The sequence below is a fragment of the Leguminivora glycinivorella genome, chromosome 12 (genome assembly GCF_023078275.1).
Source record: "Leguminivora glycinivorella isolate SPB_JAAS2020 chromosome 12, LegGlyc_1.1, whole genome shotgun sequence".
In the NCBI taxonomy this organism is placed as follows: Eukaryota; Metazoa; Arthropoda; class Insecta; order Lepidoptera; family Tortricidae; genus Leguminivora; species Leguminivora glycinivorella.
In genome coordinates, this window is record NC_062982.1 from 9962327 (window position 1) to 9984940 (window position 22614).

The 22614-nt window shown below is 36.5% G+C and overlaps 1 protein-coding gene across 4 annotated transcripts in view; it reads right to left on the reverse strand.

The window, feature by feature from the left end:
* Positions 1-22614, reverse strand: part of LOC125231864 (breast cancer anti-estrogen resistance protein 1) — a 168781-nt gene that overhangs the window by 13254 nt on the left and 132913 nt on the right. Inside the window, exon 1 of one of the 4 annotated variants that reach the window (XM_048137451.1) lies at positions 4126-4147. The exons of the other annotated variants lie outside the window; for them this stretch is intronic. The gene's annotated coding sequence lies outside the window, so the exon portion shown is untranslated. Of the gene's footprint in view, positions 1-4125; positions 4148-22614 lie in introns of those variants that run through there. 4 annotated transcript variants of the gene reach the window in all.

A 22614-nucleotide genomic window follows, 5' to 3' on the forward strand; every position in this document is an offset into this window, starting at 1 on the left:
GAGCCCATGAGTTATGAGTTTTCATAAACAATATAATAATATAGGTAGTTAGAATTTGCAGTTTTTTTTCTTCAAACGCTAATAAATATTCGTTTTAATCAGTTTTAAAATGGAATGAAATTAGACGGCGCTATGACTTTTCTTTAAATTTATATGCTACACTTTCCAGGAAACTAATCAATAATAAAAAAAGAAATATAATTGTATTGTTCCTTGAGCCAATTACATAATAATGTTAAGGAAAGGATCTTTCAGGTACATTTAACCGAACTCTATGACGCAAAGTGCACCTAAATGCTCTTAAATAATAATTAAAAATAATTATGGTCAGTGTAAACAGCGTAGTTGTGATATTTTTCGTGTATTTTTGAGCGACGTAAATAGTATCTGATCTGATTTCTAATTATCAAATACACATGCCGCACTAATGCCGGCCTGCGTGCACCGCTGCGCCGGCTCCTAGCCTCTTACAACCGGAACTTTATCCATATAGACATATTTCATTTGCCCACCGCTAAATATAGAAAAGCTATATTAGATTGTTTGAAATAGATTAAGATACCTATGTTAAATAGCAAAAATCGTAGAATGTTTAAGAATAGATTCCAACTTAATTTTGTAAATTATTGTGTTAAGCCAGAGATACATTTAAACTATTCATAGAATAGCAAAATCGTATACCTGTCCTACCCTCATCAACTGTATGTTAAAATGTATTAATTTGTGGATAACGTTGTTGACTGTGCATAAAACAATACTTATTATGTAATTCCATTTATAAAATGTATTTGTATAGTTGTTTGTTATCCCTTGAAAATTATAAAATAAATAAATAAATAAATAAATGTCTGAAGGTTGCTAAGTAATCAATAGGAGGATTACTAATTAATGCGTTTAACGTATTTAGCAACTTTACCGCCCAAAATAAGCACGAATGCAAAATAAGGATGCTGCGTCACCTATCGGAGTGAGTAATGGACCGGACTAATCCGTACTTCAATGGAACTGGCAAGTTTATAGAACATGAATGGTGAGGTCATTGTCTGACCTCAGGCGCCTGTACTATCAATGCCATTAAACCCTACTAATACTTTTCCTGTCACTATACTATAGCGAGAACATATCCTTAACCGCAAAAAAACATCTCTCCACAACAAAGAAGCATTTTGTTGAAATTCGCGTTAAAACAGTAAACTTTATTTATTTTTGTTGCGGTTACTGGCCGCATAATAAATAATAAGCTAAACTTTCGTCTAAGTTGTTTGAGAACATCAGAGAGGTGGCATGACATGGTAGGTACTAATACATTTTTCATAAAATTAACCGTCTCGACGACAGTTTTTTCTCTAGTTAAGCATAACCACAAATCGTTGACCGCTACCTCAAGATCAACTTTTTTAAATGCACTTTTTTAAAGTTAAGATTAATTTAATACATATACTATCCAGAATCAATACAGGACAAAAGACAGTTTTTATATATTTAGTAAGGCGGCGGAATTGAAAAAAGTCGTCTAGTTTTGAAGTTGATGTGACTGGAGAGTATACTGCTGACAAGTGGTATCGTTGTGATCGGTACACTTTACTGAGTACGAAATAATGACTTGTCGCATTCTCAGACTGTGGGGGGGTTAACTATGACGTCACAAAGTTCGCGGTCCCGGGTTTCAATTTTTTGCCAATTTGTCTAGAACCCCTTATCCAATTTTGAAAAATGAGGTGTCGATTGAAAGCGTATAACATGCTGATTAAGATTTCTTATAAGTGAAAAGTATAGTTTTGTTAGTTATTTTTTAATTAACAATAATGCAAAAAATACTTTTTTTTTACTCTCTTTTTTGATTTTTGTGACTCAAAAAGGCAATGAAAACGGCCACTTAGCTAAAAAATATGTTATATAAATCATTTAACTACATTATTAAGCTATCTGTTGATTTTTAAATTTCTACGATCAGATAATAAATAAGCAAACTACAAGCACATACCTGTAGGCGGGGAGTACCGCTTGACACGCGTTCCCATACATTCGGCGTCTACCAAATTACACCTCGCGCAAAATTCGTTTCAAGCAGATATACCTCTAATCTTATTCATCGTAACCTATCAATATTGGTATCATTTGAAAGTACAATTAAAGTCCTTTAAGAAACAATATCAACCATTTTCTTAAAATCAATAATCGCCAGTCTACGGTGGTTACAAAGAAAAAAAGCGGGGATGCAATTTTACGGGTTCTCTAGGTTTGATACCCTAGACGAGTTTAAAAGGGGAGGTAAAGGTTACATATGGGTTGTTCTCTGGCCTGAAAGCTACACAGAGGCCCAGGGGAGGAAAAACTAGGGTTTAAGTTTAGTTTTAAGTTATTTTTTCTTTTATTTGTTGATTTTATTGTGTTTTTTTTTTTTTGTAATTTTATCAAGGATACACGTTGGTTTCTTTTGCTGAAAATTCCCTTTTTTATGAGAAATGTGATAAATTTCATGGCATTTTCCGATAGAGACTAAAATTAACTTTCAAATAAGGCCACATAGTCATACTTTTACTTATATAATACCAAGTAATACCGTTTGAAAAACGACTTAGAGGTGCGGTTTTTTGACCCAGTAGGTAATAAAAAGTAATCGTAAAATCAAAACGATTGGACTTCGGTCGTTATACACATTAAATCACTAAAATGAAGTTACCTATAATGTTTTAGTAATTATAATCATCACTTTTAGCCACTTTTCTCAAAACATAATTATTCAACAGAAGTCAAGATAACATTAAGAGCATATTTATTATTAATAATGCGTTATAAATATGAAATAGTTGTTGGGGTACACTTGATAAGTACATGCAGCTCCTGCAAATACACTCAGTGTCAAAAAAATCACACATCTCAATCGTTTGCGTTTAAGCAGTATTGACCCACATATTAGAGAGCAGGACACGCAGGCCGCCTCGTAAGACTATGTGTGGCACTGAGGAACCAGTGAAGTCAGGTCTATGGATTGCTACACTGCTGTCCCGCTTGCACTGCTCCGCCGGGGCTATTACCCTTAATATTATATAAGTAAAAGTATGACTATGTGGCCTTATTTGAAAGTTAATTTTAGTCTCTATCGAAAAATGCCATGAAATTCATCTCATTTCTCATAAAAAAGGGTATTTTCACAAAAAAAAAACCAGCGTGTATTCTTGATAAAATTAAAAAAAATTAAACACAATAAAATCAACAAATAAAAGAAAAAATAACTTAAAACTAAACTTAAACCCTAGTTTTTCCTCCCCTGGGCCTCTGTGTAGCTTTCAGGCCAGAGAACAACCCATATGTAACCTTTACCTCCCCTTTTAAACTCGTCTAGGATATCAAACCTAGAGAACCCGTCAAATTGCATCCCCGCTTTTTTTCTTTGTAACCACCGTAGACTGGCGATTATTGATTTTAAGAAAATGGTTGATATTGTTTCTTAAAGGTTTTTAATTGTACTTTCAAATGATACCAATATTGATAGGTTACGATGAATAAGATTAGAGGTATATCTGCTTGAAACGAATTTTGCGCGAGGTGTAATTTGGTAGACGCCGAATGTATGGGAACGCGCGTCAAGCGGTACTCCCTGCCGACAGGTATGTTCTTGTAGTTTGCTTATTTATTATCCGATCGTAGAAATTTTAAAAGCAACAGATAGCTTAATAATGTAGCTAAATGATTTATATAACATATTTTTTAGCTAAGTGGCCGTTTTCATTGCCTTTTTGAGTCACAAAAATCAAAAAAGAGAGTAAAAAAAAAAGTATTTTTTGCATTATTGTTAATTAAAAAATAACTAACAAAACTATACTTTTCACTTATAAGAAATCTTAATCAGCATGTTATACGCTTTCAATCGACACCTCATTTTTCAAAATTGGATAAGGGGTTCTAGACAAATTGGCAAAAAATTGAAACCCGGGACCGCGATCTTTGTGACGTCATAGTTAACCCCCCCACAGTCTGAGAATGCGACAAGTCATTATTTCGTACTCAGTAAAGTCTACCGATCACAACGATACCACTTGTCAGCAGTATACTCTCCAGTCACATCAACTTTTTCCGAGACCCTCTCGCCGCTCTACTAATTAAAAAAAAAATTGTAATTACCTCGGTTTATTTTTAAATCTGGAACGTTCACCTACGATGCCGCGAGCATCCAGGTTAGTCCGCTGACCTAGAAATCTGCACCCTTTACGAAGTCAGTAGTCCTGGTCAGCGAACCACGTGAGCGAAGTGAGCCATAGTTTTCGCGCTCGAGTGAAGACGCCATGTGGCACGGCACGGGTGCCGATGCCGGTCGAAAATCAATGGCTGCCGGTAGGGGACTGAATGGCGGGGCGACCTAGGAAGGTCGCGTTTTGCTCCCGTAGTACGCGAAGGGTTACCGCGCATGCGTACGGAATACCGGCTTTGGTTTTTTATTTTGTCGTAAATAAAACCTTTATCTAGAGTAATTGAGGGTTTGTAAATAGATTCTGATGTTTACGGTGGGAGGATGCGTTTTACTTTTTTCGTGCGTTAAGTGCATTTAAGATTAATAGTTATTTGTTATACAAGGGGGCAAAGTTGTATTTTAACGCCGAGTGTGGAATTGAAAAACGAGCAAGTGAAAGGATTCTATAGTTGAACCACGAGCGAAGCGAGTGGTTCGAGAATAGAATCCTGAACTTGTGAGTTTTTTAACACACGAGAAGTAAAATACATTTGCACCCGAGTGTAACACAAAACTTTTCCCCTCACTATAGCGAGGAAACTGCAAAGCAAAAAATGCGTTTATCACTGCTTCCAGTAGTTCCACAGGTGGTAAATCATCTTTATTATTAGATTCACCTACTTTGATCAATTTTAAAGCAGTTAATTTGACTTTATTCAAGGTCAAATTACTTTACTAGTGGATAAAATGCGTTTTTACCCGCTGGTATTAAAGGACAAAACACGTATTTCCGAGCTAGTGAGGGGAAAATTGTATACCTGTCCATCTGCCAATGCTGGGTAGCTTACCTAACATTATGAGATGATAGAAAACATCATGTTCACCTAAGATACAAAATTCATTTTGTATCTAATTCCATTACAATTTACAAATATACCTAACTTTGTGCGGTGTAAATTACAGACAGCAAGCGTAAATTGAACAGATAATTGCCTATAAATACTAGCCACTATTAACTTCGGTTAAACAATTATTTACTCTCGTTTTATCGTCGCTCGATTGAAAACTTGAGGTTTTTACACGGAAATCACCCCAGAGTTTATTTAAGTTTAATCTGTATCAGGAAACAGTCGCACGTTGAAATCGCAGACTCTTGGGGATCTATTCGACTCGTTTCAATCGCAGTCCTCAACAAAGAAACTAGGCACGTAGGCACTTTTTAAATCCCTAAGGCAGATATTTGTGCACTTGTCCGATTATGCATGACGTGGGTAGTAAAGTAACGCTCATATAAATAAACCAATTTGATTAGTTTCGCTCCGTAAAAAAGAAATTACTTATTATCATCTGTCTGTCCATTAGGCCGTTAAACTCATCAGAGTGCACTGCCATGATTTTGTCGAAATTATTTACCAAGTGTTATTCTACTATTGAAAATCAATGAATTTCGAGCCACGTCACGACTTATCAAAAGCAAAGTCGAATTGCACCCCACAGGCGCTCTTAATTAACCAACTGTCCCACACCGATGCAATCGGTATTAAACGATATATTGGAAAATTGAAAGCAACTTGTGGCTCTCTAGAAGAGAGGGGCCCTATACTTCAACCGCAATAAGCTCCTTTACAGTTTACACCTGAAGTTCTAGCAGAATTTACGAAATAAGTGCGGAACGGAGAAATAGAAGTTCAAAACGAGCAGCGATAAATTAAAACAAGACCGAAGGAAGTATCTTTATTTTAATCGAGGCGAGTTTCCTCTTCGCACGTGTATTGTACGTTTTTAAGTAGGTACATAATTATGGCCATTAGAAGTTTCGACATAGGCACATAATAAAGTACCACTTCTCGCACTAGTGCGATAAAGTAGCACAAAACGTGCGAAGAGTAAATTCATAAGTAGCTTCGATTTTATCGCCATTCGTTTCAAATTTCCTCTTTTCCGCACTAGTAAGTACCGTAATGTACTAATTATGCAACTGAAGGATAAGAGCCCTTCTCTATGGAAAGCCACATCTCGTACCAATAGTACTCGTAAATTGCAAAATGCGTTGAATTATAGTTAGTGTCAGAATGGGGTCAGTCGTCTGGCGCCCCGCGCCCACTGTTCTTTATTATTAGTTAGTTTTATTGTTAGTCAACGCTAATGAAGCGGTTAGCCGCGGAAGTTTAAGACGCTACGATACCCCTCATTTCTCCATACAAACGCTCTCGCCTGTTTCCTCTCTGGTTTTTGAAGCTAGATCAATGGTTTTTTCAACACAGACTTTTATTATCAATATCTGTGTCGGACCGTTTTGCTTTTTTTGATATTTTTGTTTTAAAAGGAATTAGAGCCTCTCAAAGTTGGCCAAAACGGCTTAATTGAATTTGCCAGAAAGAAAGGCGTGGTATTCAAAACTGAGATCAATTATCCAAAAAAACGAAACGGTCCGACACAGATAATTTCCTTGTCATTCTGATTTCCAAATTTCGTATCGATTGGTTAAGTTTTGGAGGAGGAAACAGTCGAGAGCGGAACCTCGATTTTTGCAGTTTTTACGCGGGATTTCGCGCCTGAGCTGCAGTTGTCCCTATCGCACCAAATTTAGGGGCGGGGCTAAGTTTTTATATACGTACACTGAAATAAAGTGATGGGAAATACTCGACATCTAATGTCGATAATCTAGTGATGTGAAAAGTTATCGATATACTACGTCGAAATATCGACATACCGTGTTTGACGAACTTTTTAGTTAGAAATACGTACTATTATATGTTCATATTTAAAATTGGTGGTCCAAAAAAGACCAGTCTGCTCCGAGATCACGGGGACAATGCCGTCCTTGAAACGTCGGAGGTTAGTATTTAAAACATAGTAAATACGCGATTAAGTCCCGTTTGCAATTTTAAATATGTGTAAAAATCGTGAAAGTTTGAATCTGTATTATATATTCTGTGGAAATACATATTTTTATAAGTATAGGTACGTAACAATTGCATACAGGTATAGGTTTATTTTATACATGCATAACTTTTCTCGTCATTGGTTTACTAGTAACAATTATAAAGTTATGCTGTATTTTACGATAGATTCCACGAATATTAGGCAACTATTTGGTATTCGGTCTTTTCAGCCATTTTGCCGAAAATTTGGTATTCGGTCATCATTGTTTATTTATTACTATTCTGCCGAACACCAATTAGGTAAGTAGTTATATTAGTCATATTATATGTACTTATTTACACACAATAAAAACAGACATAATATTAATAATTTAAGTCATGTTTTAAAATATTTAAAAAAACGATGGGCCTTATTTAGTAATACATAGTTTGTTCAGGTTGGTACCAGTACCTGCCCTTAATAAGGCCCAGTGCTTATATTTCTTCTAAGTTTTATCAATCATGCCGTTTTGTATATTTTCTTCGCAGACATAGAATCAAAAAATGCCCTAAATAGTTACTTCTCTAAATAAGGCCCATCACTCGCTTCTTAAGTTTTATAACTTTGTGTAATCATTGTGTTCATGAATTCAATCATCAAGTTTTGTGATAAGTATTTATACTACGGTCTGTCGTCTAAAACACATTTATTCAGGACTATGCATTTAGGATGTGGCACTCTAAATTAGAGGGGTTCAAGTCTTAACAAGCAGTGCGTCAAGGTCAATGTGGTCAAGATAGGCAGACTTTATTTCATATTAAGTTTAAAGGGACAAAATTAGGTACTTAATTAAAGTAGTGTGGGGTAGCCTGCTGTCCTACGGGGCAGTAAATATTATAATGTATTGTGTTTATGTGTATTGTGTATCATAAGTACTGGGCGTTTGCGGGGTCGCCTTCCACTCTGAGGCCACCACTCAAATACTGGCGCTGTTGATAGCTCATCTTTGAAGATTATATCCGATCCATCTCTATTTCCGCAGCGCTACTTCTTGGGTATCGAAGGTTGTGAACATGTGGACACATGGGCGGAATGGGCCTTATTTCATATCTGCATCAAATAAGACCCATAGTTTTTCTGTTTAATAATACTTACTTTTTACTTTTTTACTTACTGCACGAAATTTTTGAACCATTTACACTTATCAAGTTATAAAATGTACATAACATTTCGAAACTTAATAGCCGGGCCTTGTTTGCATTGACATTACATATGCCCTTAGTAGGTAGATGAAATGAGTATTACCAACGTTTTAATTCTCCGGTAACAAAAATGCTTTGCCGAAAAGTATAAATAAGATCTAAATAATAAAAGTATATAAAGTATCTATACGTTTAAATAGCCTAGGTTTAAATATAGCTGGAAAATTAGTTAAGCATTTTTATGGTTGGTATGCATGTTGGTAACCACGAAAAAATGCACATTTTATTACATTATGATTATGGTAAGTAATTAAATAATTATATAAATATTGGGGACACCTTACACAGATCAACTTAGCCCCAAACTAAGCAAAGCTTGTACTATGGGTGCTAGGCGACGATATAGCGCAGGACACCATCGCGAGCGCAGACTTCTGGCCGAAAGGTGTGGTTTTTCGGCGATTCCGGGGCAACTTGCCGAAGCCTACACCGGGACAAACGATGCAACGGAGCCACGCTGTTACGTCATCGCCCAAATAAATTGTTTAGTTTTAAACTTTATTGTTTGTTTTTTTTTTCAAGTTCTTACTTACTGTTTTTTTTTCTTTTTTGTTATCTAAGTTTCGTGACGCATTGGTTTTACTGTAATGTCATGTAAACATGTTTTTACTAATAAATAAATAAATAATACATACTTAAATAGATAACATACATACATACAATCACGCCTGTATCTGTATAAAGGGGTAGGCAGAACACATGAAACTACTAAAGCTTCAGTGCCACTCTTGGCAAATAAGGGGTTGAAAGAAAACAAAACTGTGACATTGCAGTGACAGGTTGCCAGCCTCTCGCCTACGCCACAATTTAACCCATATCCCATAGATAAATACAAAACCATACTTAAATAGATAAATACATACTTATATACATAGAAAACATCCATGACTCAGGAACAAATATCTGTGCTCATTACACAAATAAATACCCTTACCGGCATTCGACGAACGACGAACGACGACGGGAATCGAAGACAACATTAAAATTAGGTAGTTAATTAAAGTACTTTGAAGTAACCTGCTGTCCTACGGGATAATAGTACATTACGATACAAGTGCGTAAAAAAGGAAGTTGGAAACGAGTGGCGATAAATTAAAACACGACCAAAGGGAGTGTTTTAAATCGACACGAGTTACGAATTTCCTTTTCGCACGTGTATCGTACGACGTTTTTCAGTACAGATGAGCCTCCGAAGTTTCGACCTGCCATATAACCACTTCTCGCACTAGTGCGTAAAAAACACCATCTGTACTGAAAATATTATAATATATATAGGTATCCATATATTTTTATTCTTTTCCTTCTGGCGACCGTCCTTTGTCACCCATGTTTCACAACTAAAGAGTAAGACGAAATTGACGACTGAAGATGCTCTGACTGAAACAATTACTTTTCATATTATTAATGTTTACCATTACACACAGAGCACAATCTCATCGGTAAATATTGACAATTTTACTTTATTTCGACGTGCGTTTATCATAGCGCTCTTGAATAATACGATTTTGTAAAGAAAATATCTCCTAGATACATACTATCAATTGTGTCGCTTAGTTTTAAACTTGGGTACTTAAATCCATTCTGCTTTAAGATTGAATATATTAAAAATATATATTAACCTTGTAGCAGAATGGATTTATCCAGGTTTGAAGTTAAGCGACACAATTACGCTTAATTCGGTATGTAAGAAATACCTAATTTTTTGTTAAGTTACTGATGGGCCTTATTTCATACATGCAGCAATTTGGGAAAAGTGCACCTACTTAATGCACAATTGCACATGGACCCAATTTTTTGACCCATTTACACTTATCTAATTATAAAATGTACATAACATTTCGAGACTTTTAACCGGGCCTTATTTGTATGTAGATTACAGATGCCCTTAGTTGGTAGATGAAATGAGTGTTATATACGTTTTAATTCTATGGTAACAGAAATGCTGATATGTAAGTATAAATAAGTTTTCAATAATAAAAATATCAAAAGTGTCTATACGTTTAAGTACCGATACCTAGGTTTAAATTTAGCTGGCAAATTAGTTAGCATTTTTATGGTTGGTCTTGTTCTGTGCTAAGCCTTGTATTTCTAATGCTAGGTAGGTAATATTACACAACCATAGAAAATTAGAAATATAAGATGCATATGTAGCTTTCCATCTGAAAAAGGTCCTTATGCTTCATATGCAATAAGATTTTGTTTGGCAGATTTTTTGTTAGAATTCTGCTAAAAAGTTCTAATTACTTTGGAACATAATCCGGTGTCTGGTAATATAATAGGTACCAAATTGTTACCTAGTTAAATTTTCCTACGCTGTCACTTCTGTCAAACATGTGCAAAAAAAGAATAAGATTCACATACATTTTTGGTAGGTAGATACTGTCAACCAATTATGTAGATTTGTAGAATCCTAGGCCACTCCAGAACCCTGTCGTATTGACACCGTCATTTATTTGCTACAGAAGTCAGTTTTACTTTTACTGTGAAAGGGTCTAGATTGGCCTATGACCTAGGATTTAGATTAATTGGTTGATTGTACGTACCTACTCCTATAATATGGCTTCTCTTTGAAATCGAAAAGGTTTTAGCTTTTTACATACCGAATAACTTTATTTCGCTAACAATGTGACTCTTAAAAGAAATCATCTTTTAAGATAATCACATTATGTATAAGATAAGGAATTGTTTCTACCATTCCTTAAAACATTACAAATTTGCATTTTAGTCAAATCAGTACACTTAATATCTTCACGGAGTCCAAAACATTATGCATCAGAAGTCCGAAACTAGACAAATATACAGAGCGCTTGAGCGCGAGTAAATACTTGTGCCGGCGGTGGACGCGGGTGTGTGCGTGCGCAACGCGCACGCACACAGGGCCTCTCTGTGGGTGCCGCCCCCGTCAGCGCGACGGCGATAAAGACCTAAAAATCTCAAATTTGAATTCGTGCTTCGGTATCGTATCCTCTTAAGCCACGAAGAACTGTGGAATGTTTTTGTTTGTTGAAAGAGAACTGTAAACAATTTCATCTATCTTAAAGATGTTATACGAAGCTGTTGACAGGGATTTTGGCAGCTCAGCTGGTGCAACTGTTATTAAACTTCGAACTTCTATAAATTTGTGACGTTTACTTACTTTTTTTTTTTTTATCTAAAAACACTTATATACTATTTTATTACATTTGAACAGCGAGCGAAAACCGCTAACGGTTTATCTGCCGCCGTTGTCGCTCGTTTACATTGTAGGTATTTTTATTCAATAAAGGTATTAAGTAATCTAAATTTATATCTAAGTAGTTATTTAAACAGTTCTTATCTAATTAATAAGGAAAGAAGCATTTAATTTAGCTGGTTGTTTGTAAACAACCCGGGTGCGCACCTGTACTTGGCAACAATAGGTTTACTTAACCCTTGGATAGCCAAGGCTATCAAAATCACTATCAAGTAAGCTTGGTATCTAATTAATATCACAATAATAGGGTAGGTACTACGATATAATCTCATTAACTTCTTTCCTTCCTTGTTCCTTTTGCCCTTAAGTAAAGAACGAGTATTTTACGTACCTAATACCTATTATCAATCTACGCTTTCTTTAGAAACCAGCTGATAAACGCGAAAGCAATAAAATAAATCTAATAATAACTATTACTGATTGTTGACTGAATAGCCAATTGTTCTGGCGCTAGAAAGTAGTTTTAAAAGCCCGCCTATTTAGCAACGCAAAAACATACAGACATTCATCATAGTGACATTTTAATGGAAATTCGTAGTAGCAAAAACGTCTGTTTCCACTCGTGGCCACTTTAAGATAAGAAGTAAGATACAGGAGCAAATTAGATGACGTATCGGCAGCAAGAAGTCAAGAAGTGCTTATTACAGTGGTGTGTGGAATGTTGATCCTATCGCTTACAGGGGTATTGGCGAGTTAAACTAATAAATAGTGCCGTACCAATTTATTTTACCTTCTGATATTTATTTGATTACTGTATTTTGTAATCATCGATAGATCGATACTAATTAACCCTTAAATGCATGACCTTGACAAAGATTTATTCAAATTTGAATTTTGACAAGCTGTCAATAGAGTCCAAAATGCATGATGCATCACTATGCATTTAAGAGTTAAGTAGTTGATTTTAGTATCATAGTGGAAATTGTTTTAAACCTTAGTAATATGTCTAGCTACTTATGAGGAAAAATCTATCTTGGTAGGGTTTATCTCCCGGATAAACGCGCATTTTTGAGTTTTTATATATGTATTTCCGAGCGAAGTCAAGTCAGGATGTAGATTAAGGCCTAATAGTTGTTAAAATAGTCCTAAATAATTGACTAAAACACTTTTCAATCGTGTACATATAATATAATATTATCATCACAAACTAAACTGAACAGGACTTCGGAAACTAGACTTCCTTAAAAAGTTTGTTTCTGACAATTCTCTAATTTCGACACCGAGTAACACGGGCTATTTGCCAAACCCCTCCTATCCTATGTAAGCACTCGGAACACAGAACTGCACAAGTGCCTGCGACCGCAAGGACGCTCCCATCCTCAAACAACTCGTTAGAGATTCAACGAGCGAGACGCAACTATATGAAGCACATAAGTGCGTCCTTCTCTGTGCGTTTGTCTTGCATAAGTGCGACAAATGAATGATAAAAACTGCACATGGCGGGTATAATGGGGAAGACGGCGCCTTTTTGTAAGCGCCAGGGAAGAGATTCGACATGTCTTGAGATTTTTCTGACATAGCGTCATCTTTATGAAATGTGGTTATGTAAACACTAAACTGAGAAATATATCGGAAAAAATATAGTTAAGTCCCTACTGAAAATTCATCTTATTTTTTAAAATATTTATAATCTCAACTAGTGTATATAACTTGTCAGTTTCATCAATTTGGTTTTAGTACCAAAAAATGAATTAGGATGCATTGAGGTAGTTTCGAAAGTCGTCTAATTTCGAAAGTCGCATAAAATTCACCATTATTTCCATCATATCAAAATTCCCCTCTCGAAATTACCAGAGCATTTCTGTGCTTCGAAATTGCCCCTACTTACCAAATAATTATGCAGTACCTAATTTTAAACCTCGTAAAGGGCTTCTTTATAATTATGTGAACATGATAATGATAAATAATAATTACTATGTCACTAGCCGTGAAAAAAGGAAATAGAATTGCGTCCAATCGAAGCTGATTCATTAAGTAGCTCGACATAACAGCAGAAACTAGTCAAACTTGAATCGACTCATCTTAGACCTTAGACTTTTTACACTAACGGTTTATCGATTTCTTTGGAATCTCCATGTATTATTAGCAAAGATAACTCACTTTTTTAAATAAACCTCTATATTTTCCTCTTATTATTTATTTATGTAGGTAAGGTACATATACTACGTATCGATCCAGAAGTATAATTATGGATTTATATCGGTAGGTATGTGAATTTTGTGTCATTGACATTGAGCAAAAATAAACGTACAAGAAGATGCATGCCCTTAGGTATTTCGTAAACTTATAAGTATATGCAGTAAGTAGATATATATAATTATACTCGTATCGACTGGATATCCACATGGATATAATATCCCGGCAGGCACGACACGACACGCTTAAGTATACGCCAGGTGTAAAGGGTATGTTACATAAGCAAAAAAAACCGGTCAAGAGCGTGTCGGGCCACGCTCAGTGTAGGGTTCCGTAGTTTTCCATATTTTTCTCAAAAACTACTGAACCTATCAAGTTCAAAATAATTTTCCTAGAAAGTTATTTATAAAGTTCTACTTTTGTGATTTTTTTCATATTTTTTAAACATATGGTTCAAAAGTTAGAGGGGGGGGGACGCACTTTTTTTTCCTTTAGGAGCGATTATTTCCGAAAATATTAATATTATCAAAAAACGATCTTAGTAAACCCTTATTCATTTTTAAATACCTATCCAACAATATATCACACGTTGAGGTTGGAATGAAAAAAAATATCAGCCTCCACTTTACATGTAGCTCCCTACCCTAGATAGGTACCCTAATAAAACCGTTACCGTTACCGTTACCGTTAAGTGACTACACCAGCCAGCAGTTCTGCAGCAAGGACTCGGAGGCGATGGCCACGAAAGGGAGGAAGGGACAGGGGGGCTCATCGAGCCTGCTCGAATGCACGCGCACGCATGACCCAGGTCGTCGATCAGAGGCGTATGATGCAGGACGCTAACAACCTCCGTCCAGACGAGCCTGTGTCAAACCATGACGTGCATCCGGGCCTGCTCGTGTTCTCCTACCGTCTTCTGCCGCCCCTGCATGGTCAGCAGACCCTCCTGCCCGAGACACCGGTGAGCCAATGTTACAGGTGGGGAGTGTAGGGCTTGTGCAGTCAATGGGAATGGGAGTGACGGGAGTAGAAGAACCAGACCGAATACCAGCATCGTGCCCAGTGTGAAGGAAGGTAGATAGATACTTGTGTAAATATATACGAAAGGATAGTGACTGCGATTGAGTTGCGTTCATTGCTTTAGTTTGGATAGTAGTATAAAATAGCCAGTTGTGATTTTCACGTGAAACGATCAATCACTAGCAATTTTGTTATCGCTAGGGTCGTAGTCATCATCTTCAATTATCATATGTAAGTATTTTTCGATTGACTTTTCTTCAAGGAGTATTTTAAGACGAGGATTTTCTTTGTGTCCTTGATGCAGTCCTTGTGAGGTCCTTAACTATGAAAGTGCGACTCTCTATCTAGCTGTCTTGTGTGCTTTTTCCGCGCTCTTACGCGACAGCGCCGAACTCGATCGCGCATGTCTTCCGCGCATATTAGGGTGCGCGCACACGGGCGACAAAGTTGCTCGGCGACTTTCGTATTTGTATGAAACGTTGCGTCGCCTCATGTGCGCACCTTCATACTAGCCCATAGACCGAGCGACGGAGACAAAACAGTTTTGTCTCCCGTCTGTGGGGGCCCTTAGATGGGTTATCCATATCGTCAGTGATCCGTGTCTGATGATATCCTGAAGTAGTACTTTCCACAATAGTTATATTACCTATGCCAAAGAGGGTGTGTTGCACGTTGATTAATTGAGAATTTGGAAGTAGGTAATTGAGAAAAGTTCAGTGGAGAAAAATCTCTTGTCACCTCGTACTAAGTGTACGTATTTATATTTGAACTTCAAAAATACAGCACTGGTATCCTTATACCTTACTCGTAACATTTAACAGTAGGTATATATAGTCACCATAGCACTCAACACCGTAATTATATAAGGTTAAGGTTCATTTCACTAATTTCTTACGTTTATTAGCTTTCCACGGAAGAATTGTTTACACTTTCCCTGAAACTTATAAGAAACCACCAAGTCAACGAATCAGCGAAACTGAATTTCAGCACTGCACTTGGCACAACACTGACACTTTTAGAAGCAAAAAAGAAAAAACACTACCACTTTAATAGTAAATACTTATAAATTGGATCAGACAGTTTCATTGTCAGTCATAAGTCTGCTTTGGTGGTTAACATGCCAAAGACCTTAACTTTTCTTGTTTCTGCAGTTAATCCCGTAACTTCCATTTATGTGTAAGTCTTGATGACTATCGCTTCACACGGTTGCAATTCATGTCAAAATACTCTAAAAATCATTTATAAGTGTGTTTTTATGTTGAGTTGTGTGTCCTATGTGTCTAATAGAATATTATTGTGTGCAACACCTGCACACTTCTTCTTCCGCACCATGGTATAAGTCGAACGTCGCAGGTCTACAGTTGCATCGTTCTGGCGTGTACTTGTTTGATGGACGCGTGATGGTCGGTAACCCGATTTCGGCGAAGCAAGGCTTTTGTAGATGAGGGACAATAGAGCAGACAAGTTGACGAGGGGTCCATATTCGTAGAGTTGTATTTGATGCATTGCCAGGCCTGTTGTTTGCCAGATGTTGTGGCGAGTATTTTTTACAAAATATTTGGTTTTTGTTTTATGGTCGGCAATTATTGTACCAAGAAAAGTGTTACTATTGGTCGACGGGAGAAGTTAACCATACGCTTATAATTGTGTCCGTCTTTGGAATGTTGCTGAGTTTTTATAAACAAAATGTATCCATAAATATTGTCGCAACAGCGTGGCGTCGTTTGGTCAGCAGATGTCATTATCTGGTGTTTAATTTTATTTCCTTTATATTGATTGCCACCTTTCTGTGCCAAAGATAACCCGGGCTAAAAACAAAACACTTAAAACTGTACAACAAATCGAGACAATTACTAGCTAATATTTGATGAACATAGGTAATATGCAATTCATAAGTATAGGGCTTGTGCCGTCGCTAAGTTAACATACATATATAAGGTTCAAACTTATAGAAATTTATCGTAAGTACGTTGTTATAAGGTCGTTCGGACGAAATTTCAAATAACCACCTTGTCTGATCTGTGCGCGAAGAGTAACCTAAGGGCTAATGGTCCCAGGCTCGCCCTGTGTACCTATTCCATAGGCATAATAATTAAGTAATATGGCTAGGGATAATAAAAAAACTAGATTTGTTCTGTGTTCACAAATAAACAGGATTATGGTGATTACAAGGCAACCTGGCGAGGGCCTGGTCTGCCTGGATCAGCAGTAATTTATTTATTCATTAAACCAATGCCGACCATGCAAAATACAAGCAAACAAGGAAACATAGAACGGCCCCTAGCTTTTATTAAAAGTCCCACTGTTCACCTAAATGTGGTTACAGGACTTCGCGGTGAAATGATAACAAGATTGTTCTGTGTTCACCTGTAATTGGTGGCGCAATTACAATTAAGCTGTAAAATTTTTGTTTCTTTATATTAAGTTATTGTTGCCACTGTTGGTGAACCCTAATAAAAAAATAAAAATAAAATAAAATAAGATTAGCAACCCATTGAGATGGTAGCTCACTGAGTTACATTAAAAAGCCTACCTACAGTTCAGCTACCTATTATTAGAAGCTTGTTTTATTATAATACAAGTGGTCCTACTTATGGTTGCAAGACACTTAACAGTAATGAGTTAATAGTTAAGTTAATTAGATTGTCTATGTACATAGATACACGTTGGTATCACAAATTGCAAGGCATCGCGGTAGACCTCGCCAGAGATGGCGTGACGAGCTTGACGCCCCTGACGAGGACTGGTGGGACACCTCAGGGTACAGGGATGCCCGGAGGAACTTTAGGGGGGCCCCCTTGATTTGTACTATGTAGTACTAAAACCTGTATTTATTTTATTTTTACCAATATGACATTTTAATATTTTTTTTGTTCACACTACTTTTTTCCATTTTTATTTGTAATTTTAATTTTATTATTTCTTTTGTAACGATCGTTATACGAATAGTAATATAAGCTGAAATGTAAATTTTAATTGTGTGAAATTTGTATAAACGAGATAAATAAACTAAACTAAACTAAACTAAACCCCGCCCAACAGTGGGACAATACGGGCTCTTAATAATAATAATAATAACCATAGTATCTTGGGCAAGACTAGACTTTGTAAACCGAGTAATTGATTATAAATAACCAAGCTGGAACGGGCTCACCAGGTCGTCGCGTCGTCACGTCGCGTTGGGCCACTGATACAGCAGTCATGAGTCCGTCGCGGTTGGCGTGGCCTCTTAGGTCGCATTATTACTGCAAAGCACTGGTACCGATATGATACATTTTAACACTACTGTCACAAAAGTCTGAAATTAGGTACAACGCGTCGCGGTAGCTTTGCTCGGGTCGGGGCGCGTCGGCGGCACTTATTTAGTGCACGTGCGGCGGTTGCACTTTTGATCTGGCGATGGGTGTCTATTGTTTCGATGGGTTTTTACGCGTTTATGGGTCTCGCTCCGGACACGACCGTCCACCACGGCGTCCCAAATGGTTCTCCCCCTAGATAGGTACCCTAATAAAACATTTTTTTTCCAATTTTTATTTTTGCACTTTGTTGGCGTGATTGATATACATATTGGTACCAAATTTCAGCTTTCTAGTGCTAACGGTTACTGAGATTATCCGCGGATGGACGAACGGACGGACAGACAGACATGGCGAAACTATAAGGGTTCCTAGTTGACTACGGAACCTTAAAAATTCGTTCCATCCAAAATTCTAATAGGAATTCTGATAAAAAGGTTCTTATTATGACACCTGAAGCATAAGGAAGGACATTTTAGGTATGGAATCCTACATTGTGTATGGTATTAGGTGCCATGTAAGTAAAGTCTAGTTGCCGTTTTAGGTATAGACTTTATCATTCAATATTGAATCGCGCGTCGCCGCTGTCGTTGACCTGCAGATATAATTCAAAAGGATGCTGCAACTGTCGGATCTGTTTCCGATATCTAGGACAATTTATAAATATTTATTGTTAGGTATTATCGGTCACGAAGAAAGCATAGAGGGGTACTTTTATAATAGGTAAACTTATTATATTTTTAGATATTGGTAGATTCTTTTTTTTTTTTATTATTATAAATGGGCTTACTCTTGACCACACACTAGCCAAAGGCAAAGACGTGGCCTACGATTGAGTGAGTTCGCCCAGAAGATGCCTGTTCACTCTTGATTTGAAGGTTGCCGGATTCATATTTTTTATGTAATTTCCTATGAGAATAATTGTGTAAGCATCTACAGAGCAAAGATACAATGATTAATTGTATCATAAAAAGAACTAATAAAATTTAAATTTTGAAAAAAAAAAATCCGACATAGTGGACCCATTTCCATCAAATGTGGCTAAAAACACTCCCGAGTACAGCTTTCAAACAAAAAAAAACTAAATCTAAATCGGTTATATAGCAGCAGGAGCTACTATGCCACAGACAGACAGACGCGTCAAACTTTTAACACCCCGTCGTATTTACGTCTGAGGGTAAAAAACAGCAAACTAGCGACAAACCCAATACCGATCTATTATAGAGATTATAAAGCATCGATATAAATATTTTAAACACGATCGCATAAAGCCTATGGCAAGAAACAAGTACCTACATATACAAAAAAAATAGTAAAATAAAACTTTAGAAAACAATGAACTAATTATCCATAAAATATGAATAAACACTTCAATAAAACTTGGCTAATAGACACTTTTTTTATGGGATAGGAGGCAAACGAGCAGACAGGTCGCCTGATGGTAAGCGATCACCACCGCCCATGGACACCCGAAACTTAAATGTAAACTACTTTGTCTACCCGCTGTCCGTTCTCTTCATGTCAGGAGGGGTTATATCATTTGCAAAACATTTTGTCTTGTTATAAGCTGCTCTATTGTAACTCGACCCTCGCCAAGCATAGGATTACAGACTTTGATAGTTTAAATCGAACCACAGGAGCAGAAAGCTGTAAAATCCGATAGGTCTTAAAAGCAAGGAAAAGATTGTCAAATATTTCGGAAACTTTTCATATTTTTACATCGGAATTGTCAATTTTAAATGAACGTTAGTACTTTTTTCCGATGGGTCTTTTCTTTAAAAAATGTCCATTAAGAACAACTCAGTTAAAAGATATTGCGAAAAAATCTTTAAATACGAGGTTCCGCTCTCGACTGTTTCCTCCTTCAAAACTTATTTAAACGGAACGAAATTTGAGAATCTGAATAACAATGAAATAATCTGTGTCGGACCGTTTAGATTTTTTGGCTAATTGTTACCGATCTTGAGTATCACACCTTTTTTTGAGCCATTTTGAAAAATGCCGTTTTTAGAAATTTTTGATTGGCTCTAGCGTCTTTTAAAATAAAAATAGCAAAAAAATCAAAACGGTCCGACACAGATAAAAATAATAATAATCTGTGTTAAAGAAATCATTGCTCTATCTTCAAAAACCAGGGAGGAAATAGTCGAGAGCGTTTGTATGGAGAATTGACCAGTATCGTATCGTCTTAACACATACATAACACGTACATAACACATCTATATTTTATACAGAATCATATCACTAAGCCTGTCAGATAATATAAGAATATAAGATATGTTTAATAGTTTGTGACGGACATACGTAAGATTAGTCAATATCATCTTTGGAGATAGTTAAGTAATAGTACATTACATCAGAGGCCGGGAAAATGAGGATTTCCGGCCAAGTGTAGGCGGTTTTACTATAGTATTATTTAACATGCCTGTAATAACATATCAAAAAAGAATAAACTTTAATATTATCAAAACCCATTTTTGTTCAACCGCTCGCCTAGTGGGTATATACCGGATAGGGATACGAGGCCGGGAATCCGTTTTCACGCCGAGGCATGTATAGTGCTTTTCTCAAACATACAATGAAATAAAAAAAAATGCTCTAAAGAACAATATTTTATAAAAAAAAGTTACTTTGCAGGCCTAGGCCTAAAAAATAATATGAAATGCCTTTACAGTCCTCTCGAGTTGTTGCGCCCAAAAAGCGATACTTCCCAGCCCATTTTAAGGAACGTAAAGACAATATTTCATTGCATGTTTGAGAAAACACCCTTTTCAAACGAATAAACCCTCATAACACAATTCATGTGTGGGTTAACCACCCCTTCATCGTAAAATCGAGAAAAAATATGTTTCCAGTGATTTATACCTCAATTGCCAACGTGGCAATTCGAAAAATGCAAAACGAATGCCTGAACCGATTATAATGGTGGGAACACATTAGTTCTCGTGTAGATGTAGCCGATTAATTCATTCTAGGTTAATAATGTCAGTGGTAAATGAAACCAATAAATGCAGTAAGGACGTTTATTGAAATTGCAAAGCGTTTAGTACCTACCTAAATAAACGATATCAGTTTTTTTACTATTTGTATTACCTATTTTGTTTTAAATATTATTTAAACTTAATTGCAAATAATAATAATAAATAAATAAATATTGGGGACACCTTACACAGATCAAATTAGCCCCAAACCTCAAACTAAGCAAAGCTTGTACTATGGGTGCTTAGCGACGAGATACATACTTAAAAAAGATGTATACATAAAAAACATCCATAACTCATGAACAAATATCTGATGTGCTCATCACACAAATAATGCCCTTACCGGGATTCAAACTTCGAACCCAGGACCGCGGCTTAGCAGGCAGGGTCACTACCGACTGAGCCAGACCGGTCGTCAAGCATAACATCGCAAGATATTACATTTTAAAAATGTCGGAATTAATGCCTTAAGACAATCACTACCAATCTAAAGTGATTATTGGCGGAAGTACCGCAAGCTAGCTTATTGATGTTAGAGGCCATTTATGATAGTTGCACACTCTTGGAGTTTATAAAATGAATATACTTACTTATAGCAGTTATAGCTTCGATTAAAAGCTCAAATTATAAAGTGGAAATAGATCCCACAGATAATTACAGCCTATCAAAGGCTTCGAGCTTCCAACCCCTTTGCATCGGGGTTTAAAAATAGTCTAATTGGATTTAGTTTTTGCTGCGGTCGCGGTTAGCGGTTGCAAATAAACTGCAATTGCGGTCTGAATTGTTTGCTGACGGCTTGATCGACGGTACGAACGGGAATCTAGGATCGTTATAGATAATGTAGATGAAGAAAAACTCTACAGCGTGAGAAGTGTGAGAACATGTATGATATTATTGTATCTGATATATACTACATAGTAGGTAAATATGTACATGTTTAATTGCATGAATAACTGTTGTGGTAAAGACAATAATTATAGGAAAGTACCTACCGACACATGTCTGTCGCAAAAATTGAACATAATTTAGGGAATAGGATCCACAAAAATCTGTGAAAATATAAAATCTATAATAATGTTTGTAAAGGCGACATTTACTAGGGAAAATCTTTTTTCAATTGATTTTTTTATTTGAAATTTTGTCACGGATTACTCGGATCAGGGGGGTTACCATGACGTGCTAAAGCCGTTCAGTTTAGGTTGAGAGAGAGGGACGGAGCTATGTAACTGCTATAGCTGGGTCCCTTTCTCTCAACCTAAAGTGAACGTCTTTAGTACGTCATGGTAACCCCCCTGGTACCTATCTAAAGGTATCTGGATATTATTATTATCATTATAGACTAGGTACGAGTCGTTCCCAAGGCGGCTCTCGTTCGACTCGGAACTCGGAACCTGACACCGGACGAGAACACTAGAAGGTCCACGCGAACATCTCCACACCCAAGAATGTTTATTGTTTAAAATGCCGTCGGAATATTATTTACCTACATAGCTGTGCACGAGTTGCTACAAAGGAAATTGACAGAAAACAAAAACAAACTTTGTAAAAATAAATGCAAATTACTGTTGAAACCAAGTTCAAAAGCTGTCTCTTTCATAATATTTTTCCCCTACTTTGACTTTATTTAGTTAGTGGAGTAAAAGTAAGGTAC